The following is a 19249-nucleotide window of genomic DNA, read 5'->3' as shown; positions in this document are numbered from 1 at the left end:
AGTCCTGCAAGGAGTGTTAAATCCCTGCCATTGAAATGTACCACCCTGGCCAAATCATCTCAACCTGGGCTACGAGCCCCAGCTAGTCAGCCCTGTCCTATCGGCGGGGTGTCTGGAGCTGCATCGGGGTCTGGCCCTGACAAAGCGGGGAAATCAGATAAGCTCGTCCCAAAAACTGGGCGTACTGATGTCTCACAGCCCAAAAAACAGACAGGGACGGTCCTCCACTTGCCCCCTGAAGCCTGCCTTATGTTTTAGTCTTAGCAGGAGTTCCTCCCCTGCAAGAGGATCAAAGGGAGTCTTGGGTCCAGTTGAAAAATAAGTCTATTGACTGGTTGTCTAGGAATAAAGGCGTAGGGCCGCTGATCTCCAATGAAATCATGACAGTAAGACGGGTAGATTGGGTGGGTCCCTTGCCAAAGAATATCACTGGCGACTGTATTGTCCTGAACTTTAGACATCCAGCTACAATTAACCATCTGTTAAATAGCAACAACACCCACTTCAGTTAATCTACTGCTGTGACCCCTCTACCATTGAGACATTTTTATAGACCCCCATTAAGACCGCCTACACCAATCTTTCCTTTATTTAATAGATTCAGTGCTTTATCGAATTTGCAGTACCAGGGTTGACCATAAACTGATGACCCACTCGCTACTGGAAGCCCTACGGCCCTAGTTAGTGTTCCCCAGCCCATTAATAATGCTAGTACCATATCCATCACACCGAAGCTTCGCATGGAAGTCACACCACCTGGGAGTCTAAATATAGATGAACCTATTTCCTCTCCCGTCATGCTAGACGCTGGTTTCACTGTACTAAGTTGGAATATTGCTGGGTTAAAAACAAAGATGGCATCTTCTGATTGGTCTGAATGGATAAAAACCTTTGACATGTTAATGTTTCAGGAAACTTGGTGCACTAGTAGTCTTCTTTTTGATGGGTACACTTGCCATAATCAAATTGTACCATGCCTGACGGTGGGCCGACTCAGCGGAGGCTTATCTTTATGGGTAAAAATCACCGCAGGTGGACACACCTAAACTGTGGATACTCATGATGAAAATTTCCAGGCTATCATCTATCTAGGTCGAATTAGGCTATGTTTAATTAATTTTTATAATAATGATTTCTTATCCCAACCCAATAATATTTTTATAAGGTTGTTTGATTTTATTGACAAAATTGTGGATGGACACATTTATGGCAAAATTGATGGGATCTTACTGGGTGGCGACTTTAACGCTCACATCCACAAGTGCAATTCTAATTCAGTCGACCCCTTTAGACGGGTGCCATCTTGTAAAAGAGGGGAGGAATTGCTTAATCATATAGCTACCCGCGACTTAGTTAATGTCATGGAGACAGCCTGCAGTACTATGGGTGAGTGGCCCCTGCCAACATATATAGGACGCGGGAGCTCTTCTACCATAGATTATGTTTTTGTTTCCTCTCTACTTGTGGATTGTTTAGCTAGTGCAGATGTTCCCAGTACCATATATAGTGATCACAATCCAATTTTGACTACTTTTAACTCTGTTAAAAAACTGGACAAGCGACAAGAAATAGGGGCAACAAATCTAATGGTATCAACTGACAAACTTAGAGTCGTTTGGAAGGGAATTGATAACAAGGGACTTTTAGCATGTATTTTGAATAAGCACCCCCAATTGATCGACACTTGTTTGTCTATTGATGTACCTGGCTTTTACCCGCTTGTGCGTAGCTTTTAAAGAGGAGATCTCCAAACCAGTCAAACGCTCCGTTAAAGAACCTCAGTGGTTTGACAGTACTTGCTCGAAATCAAATCAGGAATTAAGGGAGGCACTTTTAGCAAAACCTAGAAACCAGCCCCTAATAAGATCATTAAGAGTATGTTACAAACAAGCCACTAAAACTCGGACAGAAGAAATTCTGAAGGATAAGTCTGATTCTCTTGCCCGAACAGCAACTTTAAAAGATGTTGCCGGTTTTTGGGGTGAGGTTAAATCTTTGAGGTCTATAGGATCAAATATCACCCCCATTAATTGCAATATATCGAGCAAAACGTGGGAAGATCACTTCTCTAGTATCTGCGCAGCACCTTGTACACCAGTCGATACCTATCCAGTTACGGGTCTTAATTTTACAATAATGGAGGTGGAAGATGCGATAAATCAGAGCGCTGGCAACAAGGCCCCCGGTCCTGATGGGTTATCTATCGATCAAATCAAATCAGAGCCCGAATTCTGGTCTCCACTATTGTGTAATGTTTTTAATAACCTGTCTGACTCCCCCACCCCGGAAACCTGGTCTAATAGCATCATTGTCCCCATCTTTAAGAAGGGTGACAGACTTAACCCTAGTTGCTATCGTCCGATATCTTTAATTGATAACACCTTAAAGATTCTAGGCAGAGTCATCTTTAACAAGATAAGGGTCTGGGGTGAGGAGAATAGGATTTCACATCCTTGTCAGCTAGGTTTTAGAAGCAACGTGGGGACTGTGGAGCAATGTCTGAACTTGAATCTCATTATGGGCAAATACATCATAGCCAAAAAAGCCCCTCTGTATTTGGGCTTTATGGATTTAAGTTCAGCATTCGATTTTGTTAATCGCTCCAAATTATGGGTGGCCCTGTTGAATTATGGGCTGGATAAAGCTCTCGTACATTTTCTTGCTCATTTGCACAGCGATTTAAAAGCCCGAGTGAGGTTAAACAGTGAAGGAGAGGTTTCTGAGAACATTTTAATTGGTAGGGGGGTCAGACATGGTTGTGTCTTGGCCCCCCTGCTTTTTATTTTGTACATAAATGGATTAAGTAGTTCTCTGTCCAAGGTAACCAGCGATGTACCCAGTATTAATCGTACCTTACTTCCTTGCCTCTTATACGCAGATGATGCGGTTCTTATGGGCCGCACCCCAAAAGCACTGCGCACTTTAATAACTGGTTTTGTTTCCCACATGGCGGACCTCGGGCTCTGCACTAATTTTAATAAATCTTATATTATGTCGTGTGGGCCTAAGAGACATAACATTCAGCGCATCGTCACAGGGAATGATGCCCTAAAAAGCACTTGCACTTTTCCTTACCTAGGGTTAATGTTTTCCAATACATGTTCCTGGCAGCCCCATGTGGTTCATGGGAGGAACAAACTAACTAAGGCAATCAACTCCATAATTAGCCTCCAGCAACCCAAACGTGCTGAGGTAGCAATCCCCTTACTGCAAATCTATAGAACCCAATGCCTCCCAACTGCAACTTACGGCGCAGAGGTATGGGGATACTCTAATAGCGCCAATATTCAGATTGAAGAAAATAGATTTTGCCGGAAGATCCTGGGGGCTACTATCTCAGCACCAACTTATATATGCCACAGGAAGCTGAACCTTTTTTATGTGGAGGACTTTATTAGGTCGAGACCAGCATTATTCTGGCTAAAAATTTGGCGGAACCAGGCCGCCTCTTTTTCCCAAGAAATAATCCTAGATTGCCTACAGTGCGATAGGGCACATGACATACCCTGGCTCAGTGCGGTAAAAAACAGTTTATTAAGTGTGGGTATGGGGCACCTATTTACTTCCCGTCAGGCCACTGAAAAAATGCAACATAAATTGGTAAGAGGGGCGCTGTTTAATCTATACCGGAAAGAGCGAGAAACATCTGAGTTAAACAAACCTACCATCATAAGATATATTCCCCTCCTGGTCCAGGATAGCAGGCCTAACAACTTGCCGCAGAGATACCTGACAAAGAACTTGGGGAGGTGGAACAGACGTTTGCTTTTCCGTCTTAGGGATGGTAGCATCAGATTTTCCTTATCTTTTCCACTGGGCTTTAACACAAATCTAGAGTCTATGCAATGCCCCTGTAGCCATGGTAGTAAGCAATCTTTGTTGCATTTCTTGTTCTTTTGTGGTTTCTATGCTAGATATTCAAAATTCTATTTAATCCCTTACTTCAAAAAACATGTAATAACGGATTTCAACCTAGCGTTTAAGGAAATATTACTTTTAAATTGTGATGAAATTATTTTTAGAATAAGTTGCTTCCTGTTATCAGCTACTCGTTCCCACACAACTATGAACATGCCTTGAAATTTGATTCTTTCTTTCCCTTTGATGATTTGTCAGTGGCTCGCACATGTATTTGAATACTTTTTGCACTTTGCACTTTCACGATCAACTGTTATTTTAACTGTTTTATACTGTTTTAATAATTATTATTGGATTGTGTGTTACTTTGTACTTTTATGGATGTTTTATATGTCCGAATAAAGATCATTCCCTCCTCCCCAAATCCCTTCCCCTTACTGCCCGCTAAGCCCAAGAACTCTCGGAATAAGGCCATGTTGTCTACGGCGTAGCCTTTTATTCACATCAATCCAAGTGAATAATCATAGCCCATTGCTAAATAAAAGTATCCTTCTTGTATATAAGAGCTAATCACAGTCTTACACTTTATCTGCATTAACATGTCAACAGCAGTAAGGAAATTAGGTACAACATTACACTTTAACATTTATCTCGGCCGTACACTAGAACAACTTGGCCGTACATTTCGAACTAACACTTTAACTTTCAACTCGGCCGTACATTTGAACTTGGTAGTCTGAGCCGCCAATCTCCTAATCGGCTGCTCACATTGCACCGGCAGGCCCCAACATGACACAGCCAACAGTTACATTACTCAACATCAAGGACACCGCATACCGCACTGGTCCACCGGGGTAAATGAACACAGACTTTTTCTCCACAATCCCCAACTCGGCTGTGCACATTGCGATGGCAGGCCCCAAAGCACTATCAATCAATCAATCAATCATGCCATTTGTATAGCGCACTACTCACCCGGGAGGGTCTCAAGGCGCTTGGGGGGAGGGGTATGCTACTGCTCGAACAGCCAGGTCTTGAGTTGTTTCCTGAAGGCGAGATGGTCCTGGGTCAGCCGAAGGTGGATGGGGAGGGAGTTCCAAGTCTTGGCAGCCAGGTAAGAGAAGGATCTTCCTCCGGCGGTGGCTCTTCGGATGCGTGGTACGGCTGCGAGGGCAAGGCTGGTGGACCGTAGCTGGCGGGTGGGCGTGTAGAAGGTCTGGCGGTCGTTGAGGTACTTGGGGTCCAGGTCGTTGAGAGACTTGTGTGCGTGGGTAAGGAGCCGGAACGTGATCCTCTTGTCGACGGGGAGCCAGTGCAGGTTCCTCAGGTGGCTGGAGATGTGGCTGCGTCGGGGGACATCCAGGATGAGTCGGGCGGAGGCGTTCTGGATGCGCTGGAGTCTTTTCTGTAGCTTGGCTGTGGTTCCGGCGTAGAGGGTGTTTCCGTAGTCCAGTCGGCTGGTGACGAGTGCCTGGGTGACAGTCTTCCTGGTCTCGGTCGGGATCCAGTGGAAGATCTTGCGAAGCATACGCAGGGTGTTGAAGCACAATGAGGAGACGGCGTTGACTTGTCTGGTCATCGAGAGGGAGGGGTCCAGGATGAAGCCCAGGTTGCGTGCGTGGTCGGTTGGCTTGGGTGCGGTGCCCATAGCTGGGGGCCACCAGGAGTCGTCCCAGGCGGAGGACGAAGATCCCAGGATGAGGACTTCCGTCTTGTCCGAGTTCAGTTTCAGGCGGCTGTCCTTCATCCACTCGGCGACGTCTTTCATCCCTTCGTGTAGGCAGGTTCTGGCGGTGTCGGGGTCTCTGGTGAGGGAGAGGATCAGCTGGGTGTCGTCGGCGTAAGAGATGATGTTGAGGTTGTGCTGGCCTGCGATGGCTGCGAGAGGTTTCATGTAGATGTTGAAGAGGGTGGGGCTGAGTGAAGATCCTTGCGGGACGCCGCAGATAACTTCGGTGGCCTCGGAGCGAAACAGGGGGAGGCGGACTCTTTGTGTTCTTCCGGCGAGGAACGAGATGATCCACTCCAGTGCCTTCTCTTGGATACCGATGTTGCTGAGGCGCTGGACTAGGGTGCGGTGGCAGACCGTGTCGAACGCAGCGGAGAGATCCAGGAGGATGAGGGCCACTGTTTCCCCCTTGTCTAGCAGGGTCCGGATGTCGTCAGTGGCTGCGATGAGGGCGGTCTCGGTGCTGTGGTTGGCTCTGAAGCCGGACTGCGAGGGGTCGAGGGATCCGTTCGTCTCGAGGAAGGCGGTCAGCTGTCTGTTGATGATCTTCTCGATGACTTTAGCAGGAAAAGGGAGGAGCGAGATGGGGAGGAAGTTTTTGAGATCGGTGGGGTCCGCTGTAGGTTTCTTCAGGAGGGCGCTGATCTCGGCGTGCTTCAAGCTCTCCGGGAAGGTGGCGGTGTTGAAGGAGGCGTTGATGATGTTCCGGAGTTGGGGTGCGATGGTGGAGGTGGCCTTGTTGAAGACGTGGTGTGGGCAGGGGTCGGTCGGTGATCCGGAGTGGATGGTGTTCATCGTGCGGGCTGTGTCTTCGGTGGTCACCGTGGTCCAGGTGCGAAGGGTGGTGGTGGGGGGCATTGGTTCGACGGTTGGGTGCGTGGGTGGGGCGCCGAAGCTGTTGTGGATGTCGGCGATCTTGCGGTGGAAGAACGAGGCGAGGGAGTCGCAGAGGTCTTGTGACGGAGTGATGTCGTTGGTGCCGGTGCTGGGGTTGGAGAACTCCTTGACGATAGTGAAGAGCTCTTTGCTGTCGTGGGCGTTGTTGTCCAGTCGTTCCTTCAGGGATTTCTTCTTGGTGGTGCAGATGAGCTGGTGGTGCTTGCGGGTAGCGTGTTTGAGGGCGGTCATGTTGTCGGTGGTCCGGTCGAGGAGCCAGGCTTTCTCGAGGGTGCGGCAGGTCTTCTTGGAGTCCTTGAGGTCGTCGGTGAACCAGGATGCCTTCTTGCTTCTGGGTCTGCTGGGAGGGTTCTTTAGTGGCGCGAGGTCGTCGGCGCAGGAGGTCAGCCACTGTGTGAAGTTGCGGGCTGCTTCGTTGGGGTCCGTTGTGTTGGCGGGTGGGCTCTGGCTAAGGGAGGTGGTGAGCTGGTCTGCGGTGATCTTGCTCCAATTCCTGTGAGGTACCTGTTGCGGGTGGTGGTGGGTCATGGATCTTTTGAAGCTGAAGTGGACGCAGCTGTGGTCGGTCCAGTGGAGTACGGTGGCGTGGCTGAAGGTGATGTACTTGCTGGAAGAGAAGACGGGATCAAGCGTGTGGCCGGCGTAGTGGGTGGGGGTGTTGACCAGTTGCTTGAGTCCGAGGTTGGCGAGGTTTTCCACCAGGGCGGTGGTGTTGCGGTCCTTGTTGTTCTCCAGCTGGAAGTTGAGGTCCCCGAGGAGGATGTAGTCAGTGGAGAGGAGGGCGTGCGGGCTGATGAAGTCTGTGATGTCTTCGCTGAATTGTGTGCGTGGTCCCGGGGGTCTGTAGACGAGGGTGCCTCTGAGGGTCGTCTTAGGGTAGGTGTGAATCTGGAAGTGGAGATGTTCGGCTGCGGCGAAGGAGTCGTTGGCGTCGGTCGTGATGCGGATGGTGTTCCTGTGGACGATGGCGATGCCACCTCCGGTCTGGTTGATGCGGTCTCTCCTGATGATCTTGTACCCGTCCGGGATGGCGATGGCGATGTCGGGTGCAGAGGAGGCGTTCATCCAGGTTTCCGTGAGGAAGGCGACGTCCGGTGATGTAGCGTCGAGGAGGTTCCAGAGTTCCACGGCGTGTCTGTGGACGGAGCGGGTGTTGATCAGGATGCACTTGAGGTGGTTGCTGCTGGTGTTTGTCTTGGCGGGTGCGGGGCAGGTTCGGAGGCAGGTGAACTTGCAGGTGCAGCAGGTGAAGGGTCCGTGGGTGCGTCTCGGGGTGGCTCGGCAGCAGGCGTGGGTCCGGCCGGCATTGAGTGCGTTGAGAGTGCGGCGTCGTAGGTCAGTCGGGTCGTCTTGCCTCGGCGGGGAGGGCCAGGGGTCCTGGCACTGGGCACGGGCCAGGCGCGGACGGGCGCAGACGGGCTTACCTACAGACAACAGTTACATTACTTGACATCCAGGGCACCACATACTGCACTGGCCCACCTGGGCACCTGAACACAGGCATCCTCCCCAAGATTCTATTCAGTCCATACATGGTGGGTTAAGGCAGTGGAGTCCAGGACTACTGTAGTGTAGTTCCTATATTCCCAATAGGCTCTGCGCATTGGAATAATATATCTTATAGATTTGACATAGGACTGAGGTCAACTAGGTCTCTATCGAATATACTAAACTTAATTGTGTGTGTGCCAGCAAACTCAGAGGTCACTAGAAACTTTCTCGAATACACAAGAAGGAATTTGTTTCTGACAACCGCATAAACATGAAAACTTTGTTTCCCAAGAATAAGAATATATCTCTCAGAGTCGCGGAAACAATAGATAAGTATATCACTCAGTCAATTGTGCATGCTTCGTTTCTACAGAGTTGCAGAAAAATAGTGAGACGTGTGTTTTCAATAAAAAGATTTATTCAAAAGTCTTCTTTCTCATGCAAGAGAAGTGAACTGCTACAATCGTTATGCAGACTGCAAGGTATAATGCGTACAGCGAGAGTAGTATTATACAATAATACTCTAAGAGCATTGCATGGTTTCTAAGCCATATAAAAATACATAAATATATAACATTTAGTAAGGTCTCTTCCCACTCTTCAAGCTTTTAGATCTGCCTTAAAGACACATCTCTTTGTACGTGCATACCTGTAATGGTGCTTCGCAATTCTGATCTTCTTTGATAGGCGCCTTGACACCTTCGGGTTTAGTTTGCGCGTTACAAATTGCATAATAAATAAATAAATAAATAAATAACATTGACTAAAATACTAAACTGGTGCTTCTAAAAAACGCCTACCCCAATGTACCTAACCTAAGTCTAGTACGCTGGAAGAAGTAAGTATTTTGTAGCATAGGTTTAGTTGTTTTTGCCAAGAATCTACCCAAGATTTCTCTAGGTTCTAATCAGCTCCATACCTTAGTTTAGAATGAAGGAGGTCTGGTATCTCGATTTCCCAACACCCCGCAAGGGGAGCTTGCAAACACTGGAGCTGGATTCTCGGCAGGAGAAAGGCAGCCTCTTGATCAGTGCATCAGCTGGAGAGTCGGCTACCTTCTGCACTTGCTGTAGCGAACTGTGTTGGGCAAGTAGATAGTCGAACAGCTCCGAACCACCGTAGTTTGCCTTAGCAAGTGAAGGCATATTTATACTTTGAAGGTGTTTAGGAATGCCATAGCTTGGCGTAAATTCGGGCATATGAACGTCTGGAATGGACCCCTAGGGAATAGTTGTTCTTTTTAAAGTACATGAGTTCTTGGACAAATCTTAATTTAGGCAAGGGGAAGTACCCTAACTGCTTAAGCTGAATTTCCAAGAAATCGTTGGGACGTTTGGTACGGGTGGAAGTAGCCATGCCTGTATTTGGGTAGCATGGGCTATGCCTAAATAAGGGATTGACTTCTATGCCTATATAAGGGCAATGTGAATTGTACCTATATAAGGGCATGAATCGGAAAATTCACTCTGAGCTTAAAACACCACACAACACTACCGGCAGGCCAGTCACTCCTCCCTGCCTACCCATTGCACTCGTGGAATTAACCCCTTCCAGGGGTCCATCGAATGGCCGTACCTCCATTGTTGTGCATCCCCCTTTGTTGTGAACTGTCAGAGCTCTGCCTCATGAAGCCCTGGCCTTTAGCCGGGTGGGTGGTTGGTCGAGGCCGCTCCTGTAGCCAGTCTGTGGTCCGAGGAGACAAAGAGAACAAACCCCCTGGAGCACAGCCTTAAATACCTCTGCTAAGTTTCATTTCTGATAAGTTTCCTTTTTCCACACCGCCAGCCCTTCATTATCTAGCCATCCGCACCTCCTTCTCTGATCCACGGAGGAAACTCAGCCCCACGGCGCAACTTAGGGCGCCCCTCCCCTTAGTCGCGGGGGCCTGTTCATAGTGTGAACACAACAGGACATTCCCTCCTCCCCAAATTCCTTCCCCTTACCGCCGGCCATTCCCAAGAACTCTCAGAATCAGGACATATTGTCTACGGCATAGCCTTTTATTCACATCAATCCAAGTGAATCATCATAGTCCATTGCCAAATAAAAGTATCCATCTTGTATATATAGGAACTATTCACAATCTCACACTTTATCTGCATCAACATGTTAACGGCAGTAAGAAAATTAGGTACAACATTACAATGTAACATTTATCTCGGCCGTACACTTGAACAACTTGGCCGTACATTTCGAACGTACACTTTACCTTTTAACTCGGCCATACATTTGAACTTGGCCGTCTAGGCCGCCAATCTCCCACTCGGCTGCGCACATTGCCCTGGCAGGTCCCAACGTGCTACAGTCAACAGTTACATTACTTGACATCAAGGGCACCGCATACCGCACCAGTCCACCGGGGTACCTGAACACAGGCATTTCCCCACAACCCCCAACTCGGCTGTGCACATTGTGCTGGCAGGCCCCAACACGCTACAGCCAACAGTTACATTACTTGACATCCAGGGCACCGCATACTGCACTGGCCGCCTCGGGCACCTGAACAAAGGCATCCTTCCCAAGATTCTATTCAGTCCATACATGGAGGGTTAAGGCAGTAGAGTCCAGGACTATCGGCAGGCCAGTCACTCCTCTCCGCTTACCCACTGCACTCGTGGAATCAACCCCTTCCAGAGGTCCATCGAATGGCTGTACCTCCATTGTTGTGCATCCCCCTTTGTTGTGAACTATCAGCGCTCCGCCACAGGGTGAGAAGCGGCCTGGCGCACCCACCCTCACCCTCCCTGATGCTGACAGTGCTCCATAACACCTGGCCTTTTTCTACCGCTGAACTTTATCCTTACAGAACCACACCGGAGTCCTGATCAGAAAGAGATGAGCCTGCCAGACTATAACGGCAAAGTAATTCACCCACAGGCTATAAGCTGAACACCCAAGTGGATCATGAATTTTCCTATTTCCAGAACCTCCCCCACATATTAATGTGACATCCGTAGTGTCATCCAAGTGAACCATCGCTTTCCAATTTCAGAACCTGGTGCACATAATAATGCAACCTCCGCAGTGTCCCACCCGGACACGTTTGCCCGTTCATACACAGCATTTACTGGACCATACGTGGGATAACTCCACCACATGTCCATGCCCTCCTACCTCCAAAGAGAACACACTTTATGAGAACTCCGCTGTGCGCAGCGTGCCCACAGGCCCTGCCTTGCCACAGCCTTTCCAAGGACCATTAATGGAGAGCATAGTTGCAAGACCCGTGATTAATCCGCCCCACCCCAACGGGAGTTTGCCGAAAAATAGGTCTGCACCACCTATCCAACTCCTCCTCCATCAGTAAGGAGGGGGCACTACATACCGCATTGGCCCCATGGGCAGCTGTTAAGTAGCACCATAGCATGCCCGTATTGTGGACATGGACAGGCATTTATATTTGACTTATGGGCTTCGGATCAGAGGAAATTTGTGCATCTACCCTCACTGTTTACAAGGAAAGCACCGCCACAGGTATACCTGATCACAGGAAACTCTTTTCCACCATCAGGAAGGTGAGAGCACTGTACACCTACTTGTCCCACTGAATAGAACAGAACCAGCACCAGAGCAAGCCAGTACTGTGCACTAAGTTATTACCTATACCGGCACCTATGTTTGAAGAAAGGGCTTTGGAAAGGGCTTTGGAGCAGGCACGATTTGTGCCCTACCCTCACTGTTTACAAGGAAAGCACCGCCACCAGTCTATCTGATCACAGGAGACTCCTGCAATAACAAGAGGGTCCCTCCTCCAAACTGTTATTGTTGATTTCTTTATGGAGAATGCTATCCAGCTACAAGGCGGTTTTCAACACCTAACCTTTAGAAAATTGTGTTGCCCTTGTTGAAGGCAATCAGAAGCTGCAGCATTTATTATGCACCTACACCCATTCATGTCTCCGCCCATATGAATGAACTTAAGTAACTTATAAACAAATGGCTGTTATGATTCCTCCTTATTAGTGTGCACGGAGGGGTCCCGCCTGGCTTCCCGTAGGCTAGGCATGATCACATGTTCCCGGCTAAACCAAGCCAACTTCTAGTGCCAATACATACCGAGACAGCCATCGTGATATCTCTCCACAAGCACCACACCGTTACTGGCCATACCCTTTCCGATATGTCGTCCTTCTTCCCACGACTCAGGGGCCATTATCAAAGCAAGGTGCCTCTCGATGAGCGCAGGCATGGATGCAGAAAGAAACAAAGAGAAAACTGCGTTCAGTGCAGGTGAACCCAAGTGACTTACATAACCAATACTCTCAGAACACCCTGTAAAACCACCCCGGTAATAACACAGAGGAGTTATAATCCTTTTTTTTTCAATTAAATGAACAGGTGAGAAGGTAAATATGCTCTCAATAGAGCTATATAAAATTTCCATGAAAGCACTCATGCAATACCATTGAGGGCTAATGTGCACCTGTCCACACGCCTACTAAGGAGAGCTGCCTTAAGTCCCCAGACTCAAAATGCCCTCAATTTACCAACCTTTGTAAATAAGAGAAAAGTGTAACGTTCGCAAATGCTTCCGCTGGGACAGCTGCTGCTGGGAAATGTTGTCGGCCTTTAGCAATATTGTTCCTGCTGCAAGGTCTTTGGGAAGTATTCGCCCGCCGAACGACCCCTGTACATCCAGCTTCCGCCTTCTCAGTGAAGCGCGCCTCCGGATATCACAGACATAAAAAAACAACCAAAAGGAGAAACATTAAGCCATTGAAATTTAGTACATGATCCTGCCCCCCACCCCTGCCACACAGACAAGTGTAATAAAACATGAGATTCCCCTGGTTTAACTTTAGTTAAAATGTGCTGATTGGAATGGGTTTGCTGTTGAAAATGACCGGGACAAGCCACAGCGGGCGAAGGTGGAGACCTTTATTCATTCTGGAATGTTTCGTATTACTGCCTGGTGATGAAAAATAAGACACCCCTATGACTCTTTGTGAAATATGAATCTGTGTATGGTACCACAATCTTATATTGGTAAGTACAGGGCTTTAAGTAGACCAGGTCCAAGCAAGCGTGGAAACGGGTCCCTGTCAGGCTCTTTTATCGTTCTCTCCCTCCTAGTGAAACAAAATAAATCAGTACTGTCCTTTACTGCCTTTCTTTTTTTTTTATTTCAAAGATTTTATTAGAAGATTATTGTATATACAGTACAGTACCGATACAGTGAGGGCAATACAGATGGACTACCAACGCGGTTGGGGTTACAGTAGGCATAGCGTCGGACATGGGTGGTCGGCTGTGCGGGCGGTCATGATCGGCACCTTGGCGTACCTGGCTGTGATGAATCTTGTATTACCCTTGGAGAGAGAAGGGTGAAAATAGGAAAGAAAAGCAAAAGAGAGTAGAGGGGGGTACAGGGTAGGCAGCGTGTTCATTGTTCGCCCTGCTTCCAGGCGTTGTGGTGCATAATCTCGGGCTGCCTAGGGAGGTTTGTGCGATCCCAGGTGTTTATCAAGGAAGGACTAAGGGTGAGCGCAAAATCCGTTACGCTCACGGATTTTGCGAATTTTCGGTAAATTCGCGATCCGCGAACTCCCACGAATTTACCGAGAATTCGCAAATCCGCGAGCGGTGGATCCGGGGACAAAAGTTAAAGCCTGGCCTGTTGTTTGTAACTATTTTACGATGGTGCCAGCAAGCTGCCAGCGCCATCCTGAAATAGTTACTAAGTTAGCTTCAACAGGAAGCTCTAATAGATAAAATAAAGCAGGTGCTCGAGCACCTGCTTTATTTTATCTATTAGTGCTTCCTGTTGAAGCTAACTTAGTAACTATTTCAGGATGGCGCTGGCAGCTTGCCGGCGCCATCCTAAAATAGTTACAGGATATGAAGGGCAGGGTTCATTCTGGCACGATGGTCCTGTCACAAAAATTAAACCTCAACAGGAAGCACTTACAGATATCAATAAAGCATGTGCCCTAGTTGAAGCTCAAATTCAGTGACGCATTCATCAGCCCAAAAACAATCGTGAGCATTTTCGAGGCTGGGCAGGTGTGCTTTCTTCCCAAATCTACCGTTGAAAATCAGCTGTGATGCTGGATAGAGGCCTTTGCATCCTTGACTTTCACGAGCGCAATCCCCTGGCTGTTCCTGTGACCAGGCCCTTCTTTCTCTTCATTTGCTGCTCTGATCGGTCTCTGACCTTTTATACACACCAGAGGCATGTGTGCTCGCATGGAATCCCCGCCCGTTTGGCCCCGCCCACACACTTGCGGTGTGAACCGTCTTCCCGCCATTTACACACTATGATGGACAGTTGAAGCTCAAATTCAGTGATGCATTCATCAGCCCAAAAACAATCGTGAGCATTGTCGAGGCTGGGCAGGTGTGCTTTCTTCCCAAATCTACCGTCGAAAATCAGCTGTGATGCTGGATAGAGGCCTTTGCATCCTTGACTTTCACGAGCGCAAGTGGAAAAAAATAAAAAAATCCGCAAAACCGCAGATCGGCGGATTTTGCAGATCAACAATACGCAAATCCGCAAAATCCGCGGATCGTGAATCGGTGAAATCCGCCCATGCCTAGGAAGGACCACATCTCGACCTTTTCTAAGTGGCTGGGTGAATAGTCTGCTGTTATGCTATCCGCCCCCCTGAGGAAGGTAACCCAGTTAAACCAGCTTTTGAAAGTAGCCTTCCCTGTGTCCTTACAGTTCGTAAGGATTGTTTTAACCGCCGCTGTGAGCAGGAGGTCGATCAGGTCTCTATCCTCTTTGGCTTGGAGTTCGGGGCCATGAAAGAGGTGACTATCCCTATGAAATCAGGCTGTATGGGGTGTCCCACTATATTGTTTATGAAGTCCATGACTTTGGTCCAGAATGTCTTGACCTTGGGGCAGTAAAGGATAAGGTATGCTAAGTCACCTTTTTCTTTGTGGCAGTTCCAGCACTCGTCACTCTCCCGGATCCCAGCCGCCGTTAGGCGGGCCGGAGTCCAGAACGCTTTGTGAAGTAGCCAGTATTTGGTTTGTGCCAGTTGTGGGATAACTTTGTTTTTAACTGCTGAGGTCCACATGGAGATGTTTTCTTTCTCACTGAAGCATCTATTGTGTAGTGTTTCTCAGGACCCTAGGGTTTTGGCATTTAGTCTCGACTTATCTGGGCTCAGGAGTTTGTATACGTGGGATGTCTGGTGGCCAATCTTGTTTAGATTCGCCATGTATTTCAGGATGGATGGAACCTCCTTACCAAGGTTTGCTCTCGTGAGTGCTGCCCTGATTTTTAGGAAAGCGTAGAATTCAATGTCTGGTAGTTTGTGTAAGTGTTTAATAGTTTCAAACGTGAGTGGTGTGCCAAGCTTTTCTAATTGTGTGGGGGTGGAGATACCCCGTTCGTACCAGGCCTTCATGTCTAGTGTCTTGTCTTTGTATTTTATTCTAGTATTGAACCAGATGGATTCTCTTCTTGTGTTTTTAATGCTTTGTTCCAATTTTCTGTCGACCTTGAGGAGGGCAGACCTAGTGTTCTTAAGAATGATGTTGTTGGTCTCTGGGTGTTTGTTCGCTGTGAGCATAGCTAAGGGATCGAGCCCTTCTAAGGAAGCTCTCTCGAGTGCCAGCCAGACCGGCGTGTAGTCTTACTCCGTTACGAGCCAGTATATCCCCTGTTTGGCCAGGCATGCAGTTTGGAATGTTTTAAAGTTTGTGCGGTCGAGTCCCCCTAAGTTTTTGTTTAGTCTTAGTTTCTTTAGGATTATCCTGGGCTTTTTATCTTTCCAAATGAATCTATTGGTAATGTTATCCATCTGTTTATGGAAATCTTCTGTCGCTATAAGCGGGAGCATACTGAGCATGTAGTTAACCATGGGTGTTAACATCATTTTAATTGTCTCAACTCTCCCCCACCAGCTGATGAACTTTGGTGACCAAGAGTCTAGTCTCTCTTTCAGCTTCTTCAGCATAATTCCTTCATTATGGTCTAGTGTGGACTTAAGGTCCCTGCCAAAGTACAAGCCGAGGTATTTCAGGAAATTATTTTGCCAGGCAAGCCCTGATTCCCCTAGAACTGCTCTGGTAGTGTGGACATTCAATGGCTTGCATTCCGACTTATCTCTATTTAGTTTGTACCCTGAGACCTGTGCATATTCCTCAATGGTGGTCATAAGAGCCGCAATTGAAGGGCCGTGATTCTCAGTTATAATTAGTATGTCATCCGCGTATGCTGCTAGTTTAACCGTGGTCCCTCTTATTGGAATACCTTTTATTTCCGAATTATCCCTGATCATGGAAAGTAATGGTTCAAGATCGATTAGAAAGAGGGCTGGGGAAAGTGGGCATCCTTGCCTCGTCCCTCTCCCTAGGGTCAGTGGTTCTGACGTGCCCCCATTGACCACCACTCGGGCTCTCGGTTCTTTATAGAGCGTCATCACCATCTTCCTATAGTTATCTCCCAGGCCGAATTTTAGCATGCATTGGTCGAGGAAGGGCCATGACACTCTGTCGAATGCCTTCTCAGCATCCAGTACGAACATGACTGCCGTGTCCTTGATGGTGGAGGTGTGGTTAATTAGGTGGCATAGGAGACGCGTGTTATCTTGGGACATCCTGGTCTTGAGGAATCCCACCTGTGAGTTATGTATTAGTTTAGGGAGCTACGCGTTGAGTCTTGCCTCTAGGACTTTTTCATAGATCTTGCAATCAACGTTAATTAGGGAGATTGGGCGGTAGTTTTGGGGGTGCTGTGGGTCTTTGCCTTCCTTGGGGATGACTATTATGTTAGCCTCTGCCATTGAGTTTGTCATACACCCTTTTTGGACACAGTGCGTAAAGACCTCTACCATCGTGGGTTTCAGTAGGTGGAGGAAGTGCTTGTAGAAGCCAGCCATGTACCCGTCTGGGCCAGGCGCTTTGTTATCCTTTAGTGTTGCCACCGCTTTCTCGATTTCCACCCCATTATGTCTTTTTCTAGTGACGAGCTTTGGTCCTCTGACAGCTTGGGTAGGTTTAACTTGTCTAGGAGGTTTGCTCCCCCATCTATTTTGAGGTCCTTATCCACCCTGTAGAGGCCCTCATAAAAGTCCTTGAAGACTTTGAGGATCTCTTTGTTAGCTGTTTGTGACTTGTTGTTACTGTCCGTTATTGCGGCTATCGCGTGCTGTCTCTGCCTACTTTTTAGGTAGGAGGCCAGTGCTTTCCCTGCTTTGTTCGCCGTACACAGGTTTATCGCTTTGTATTTGTTTATCCACGCTCCCGCTCTCTCGCTCAGGATTTTGTTAAGTTCATATTTCTTTTTTGTTAGTTCGGTGAGGGTGTTACCATCCGTTAGGCTGGCACAGTGACCCCTTTCAAGGTCCCTGATCTGATTTTCAAGCTCTGATACCTTTTTATTTCTTTCCCTGTTCATTCTGGCTTTGATGCTTAGGATATTCCCTCTTATCGTGGCCTTCAAGGTGTCCCAAAGGGTGCCTTTGTCTGTATCTATGTTATCATTGAATTTCAGGTATTCTTTAATGGCCCCCTTGATTTCGACTATATTAGCTGGGAGTCTGAGGATGTCACTGTTCAGTCTCCATCTACGGCTGGGGTTCTCGTTATGTCTCCCACTTAGTGTTAGGCTAATGTGCGAGTGGTCCGATATTGTTATCGGTGAAATTTCGGTTTGGTCTATCAGGTGCATGTGTGAGGCTGACATGAGGATATAGTCGATCCTGCTGTATGAGTTGTGAGTAGAATGTGTAGTCCCTGGAGTCCGGGTGTTGTAGTCTCCAGGGGTCTCTAAGTTGGAGCTTGGCACACAGGTTCCTCAGAGTGTTTTGCTCCTGGGCTCCGTGGCTCACTATGAGCGGGTGTCTGTCTAGGGCCTGATCCAGCACCTGGTTGAGGTCTCCCGCCACCAGCAGGAGTTCGTCCTGGGGCAGTTTGCTTAGTCTGGTTTCCACCTTTTCCCAAAATGCCTTGTCTTCTGCGTTAGGCCCATATATGTTGGCTATGTGGATCATCTCCTCCCCTCTGCTGAGGCTGGTTATTAGTAATCTCCCTTCCTCGTCCGCGTAGCTCTCGTGTAGTGTAAGTCTGGCTTTCTTGTTTATCAGTATGATGACCCCTCTCTATTTATGTACAGCTGGTGAGCACACTGACTCCCCTATCCAGTTCGCCCTCATCCGTTGCGCATCATCTGCTGACAGTTTCGTCTCCTGGTGTACGCAAACATCGCACTTGAGTTTTGTTAGGTAATCTATCACTTTCCTTCTCTTAACTGGGTGGTTGAGCCCCTTGACGTTAAATGATACCACCTTAATATCTGAGAGTATCTGTCTGTGTACTGGAGGTGTCATCCCTTATCGTGAGTGTCGCTCGTCGGTGTGGTGTCATTGGACATGTCTAGTCACCCTACATGCTTCCGCGGTACCTCGTTAACGGCCCGCTACCGTACCAGCCTGGACGCTGTGTGTGGCCTAGTAAATATTTACCCCTGTCCCTGGTGTGGTAGGAAAGCATAGAGAAAGAGGTGGAAAGGAGAAAGATGAGAAGAATAGGAAAGAAAAACAACTGTACCTGGAGAACCTCCCATCCCCCCGGCCACCCCCTGCCCTCCCTCTCCCCCCTCCCCCCGCACTTTGACCAGCGGGCGTGCGACAGCAATGATCCCTCCCTCCTCTGCCCACTGAGGATTATTGTGAGCACAGTCCCGAAATGTTTATACTGATGGGCTGAGTCCCCCCCTGGTAGTAAGGGGGACATGGGCCAGGCTTGGCCAGTGCACCCTTCTGGGGCCATGGAGCTCATGAGTTAATTTAATGGGGAACTTAAAGGATATGCGAAAGATCTTTATCTTCAGTCTTCATCATGTTTGTGAGTCTGCGCATGTCCTGGAGAATGATTGAGGTAGCTCGGTTCGGTTGTGGAACCTGTGTTTTGCTTTGTTCGCAGATCCCGACTTTTCCGGTCAGTTGAGGTAGACATTGTTGACTTGAGGTAGATCGGTTGAGCTGTGTGGGCGTCCTTTCGGGCAGTTGCTGTGCGTCTATCCAGGCGCTTGCCAGACTCCCACATCATTGCTTGCTTCTGTGTTGTCTGCTGGGGCTCTCCTTTTTCCGGTTCCTGGGCTTTGGGCATCCATTTCTTCTTCTTGTGGACCTCGACCAAGTTGTGGTTTGACTGCAGGTACTCTGTACGCCTTGTCCACTTCAAATTGCCTGTCAAACTTGATACCTGTCAGTTGTGGTAGTAGTTCCTCTTTTAGTGCTGTGCAAGACCCTGGCTTATCTTCTTCTCCTTCGGGAACTCCCAACAGTCTTATGTTCCCCCTTCTGTTGCGGTCTTCTT

Source organism: Lissotriton helveticus, chromosome 4_1 (genome assembly GCF_964261635.1).
Source record: "Lissotriton helveticus chromosome 4_1, aLisHel1.1, whole genome shotgun sequence".
NCBI lineage: Eukaryota > Metazoa > Chordata > Amphibia > Caudata > Salamandridae > Lissotriton > Lissotriton helveticus.
The sequence above is the reverse complement of the archived record's forward strand: the minus strand, read 5'-3'. Positions refer to the sequence as shown.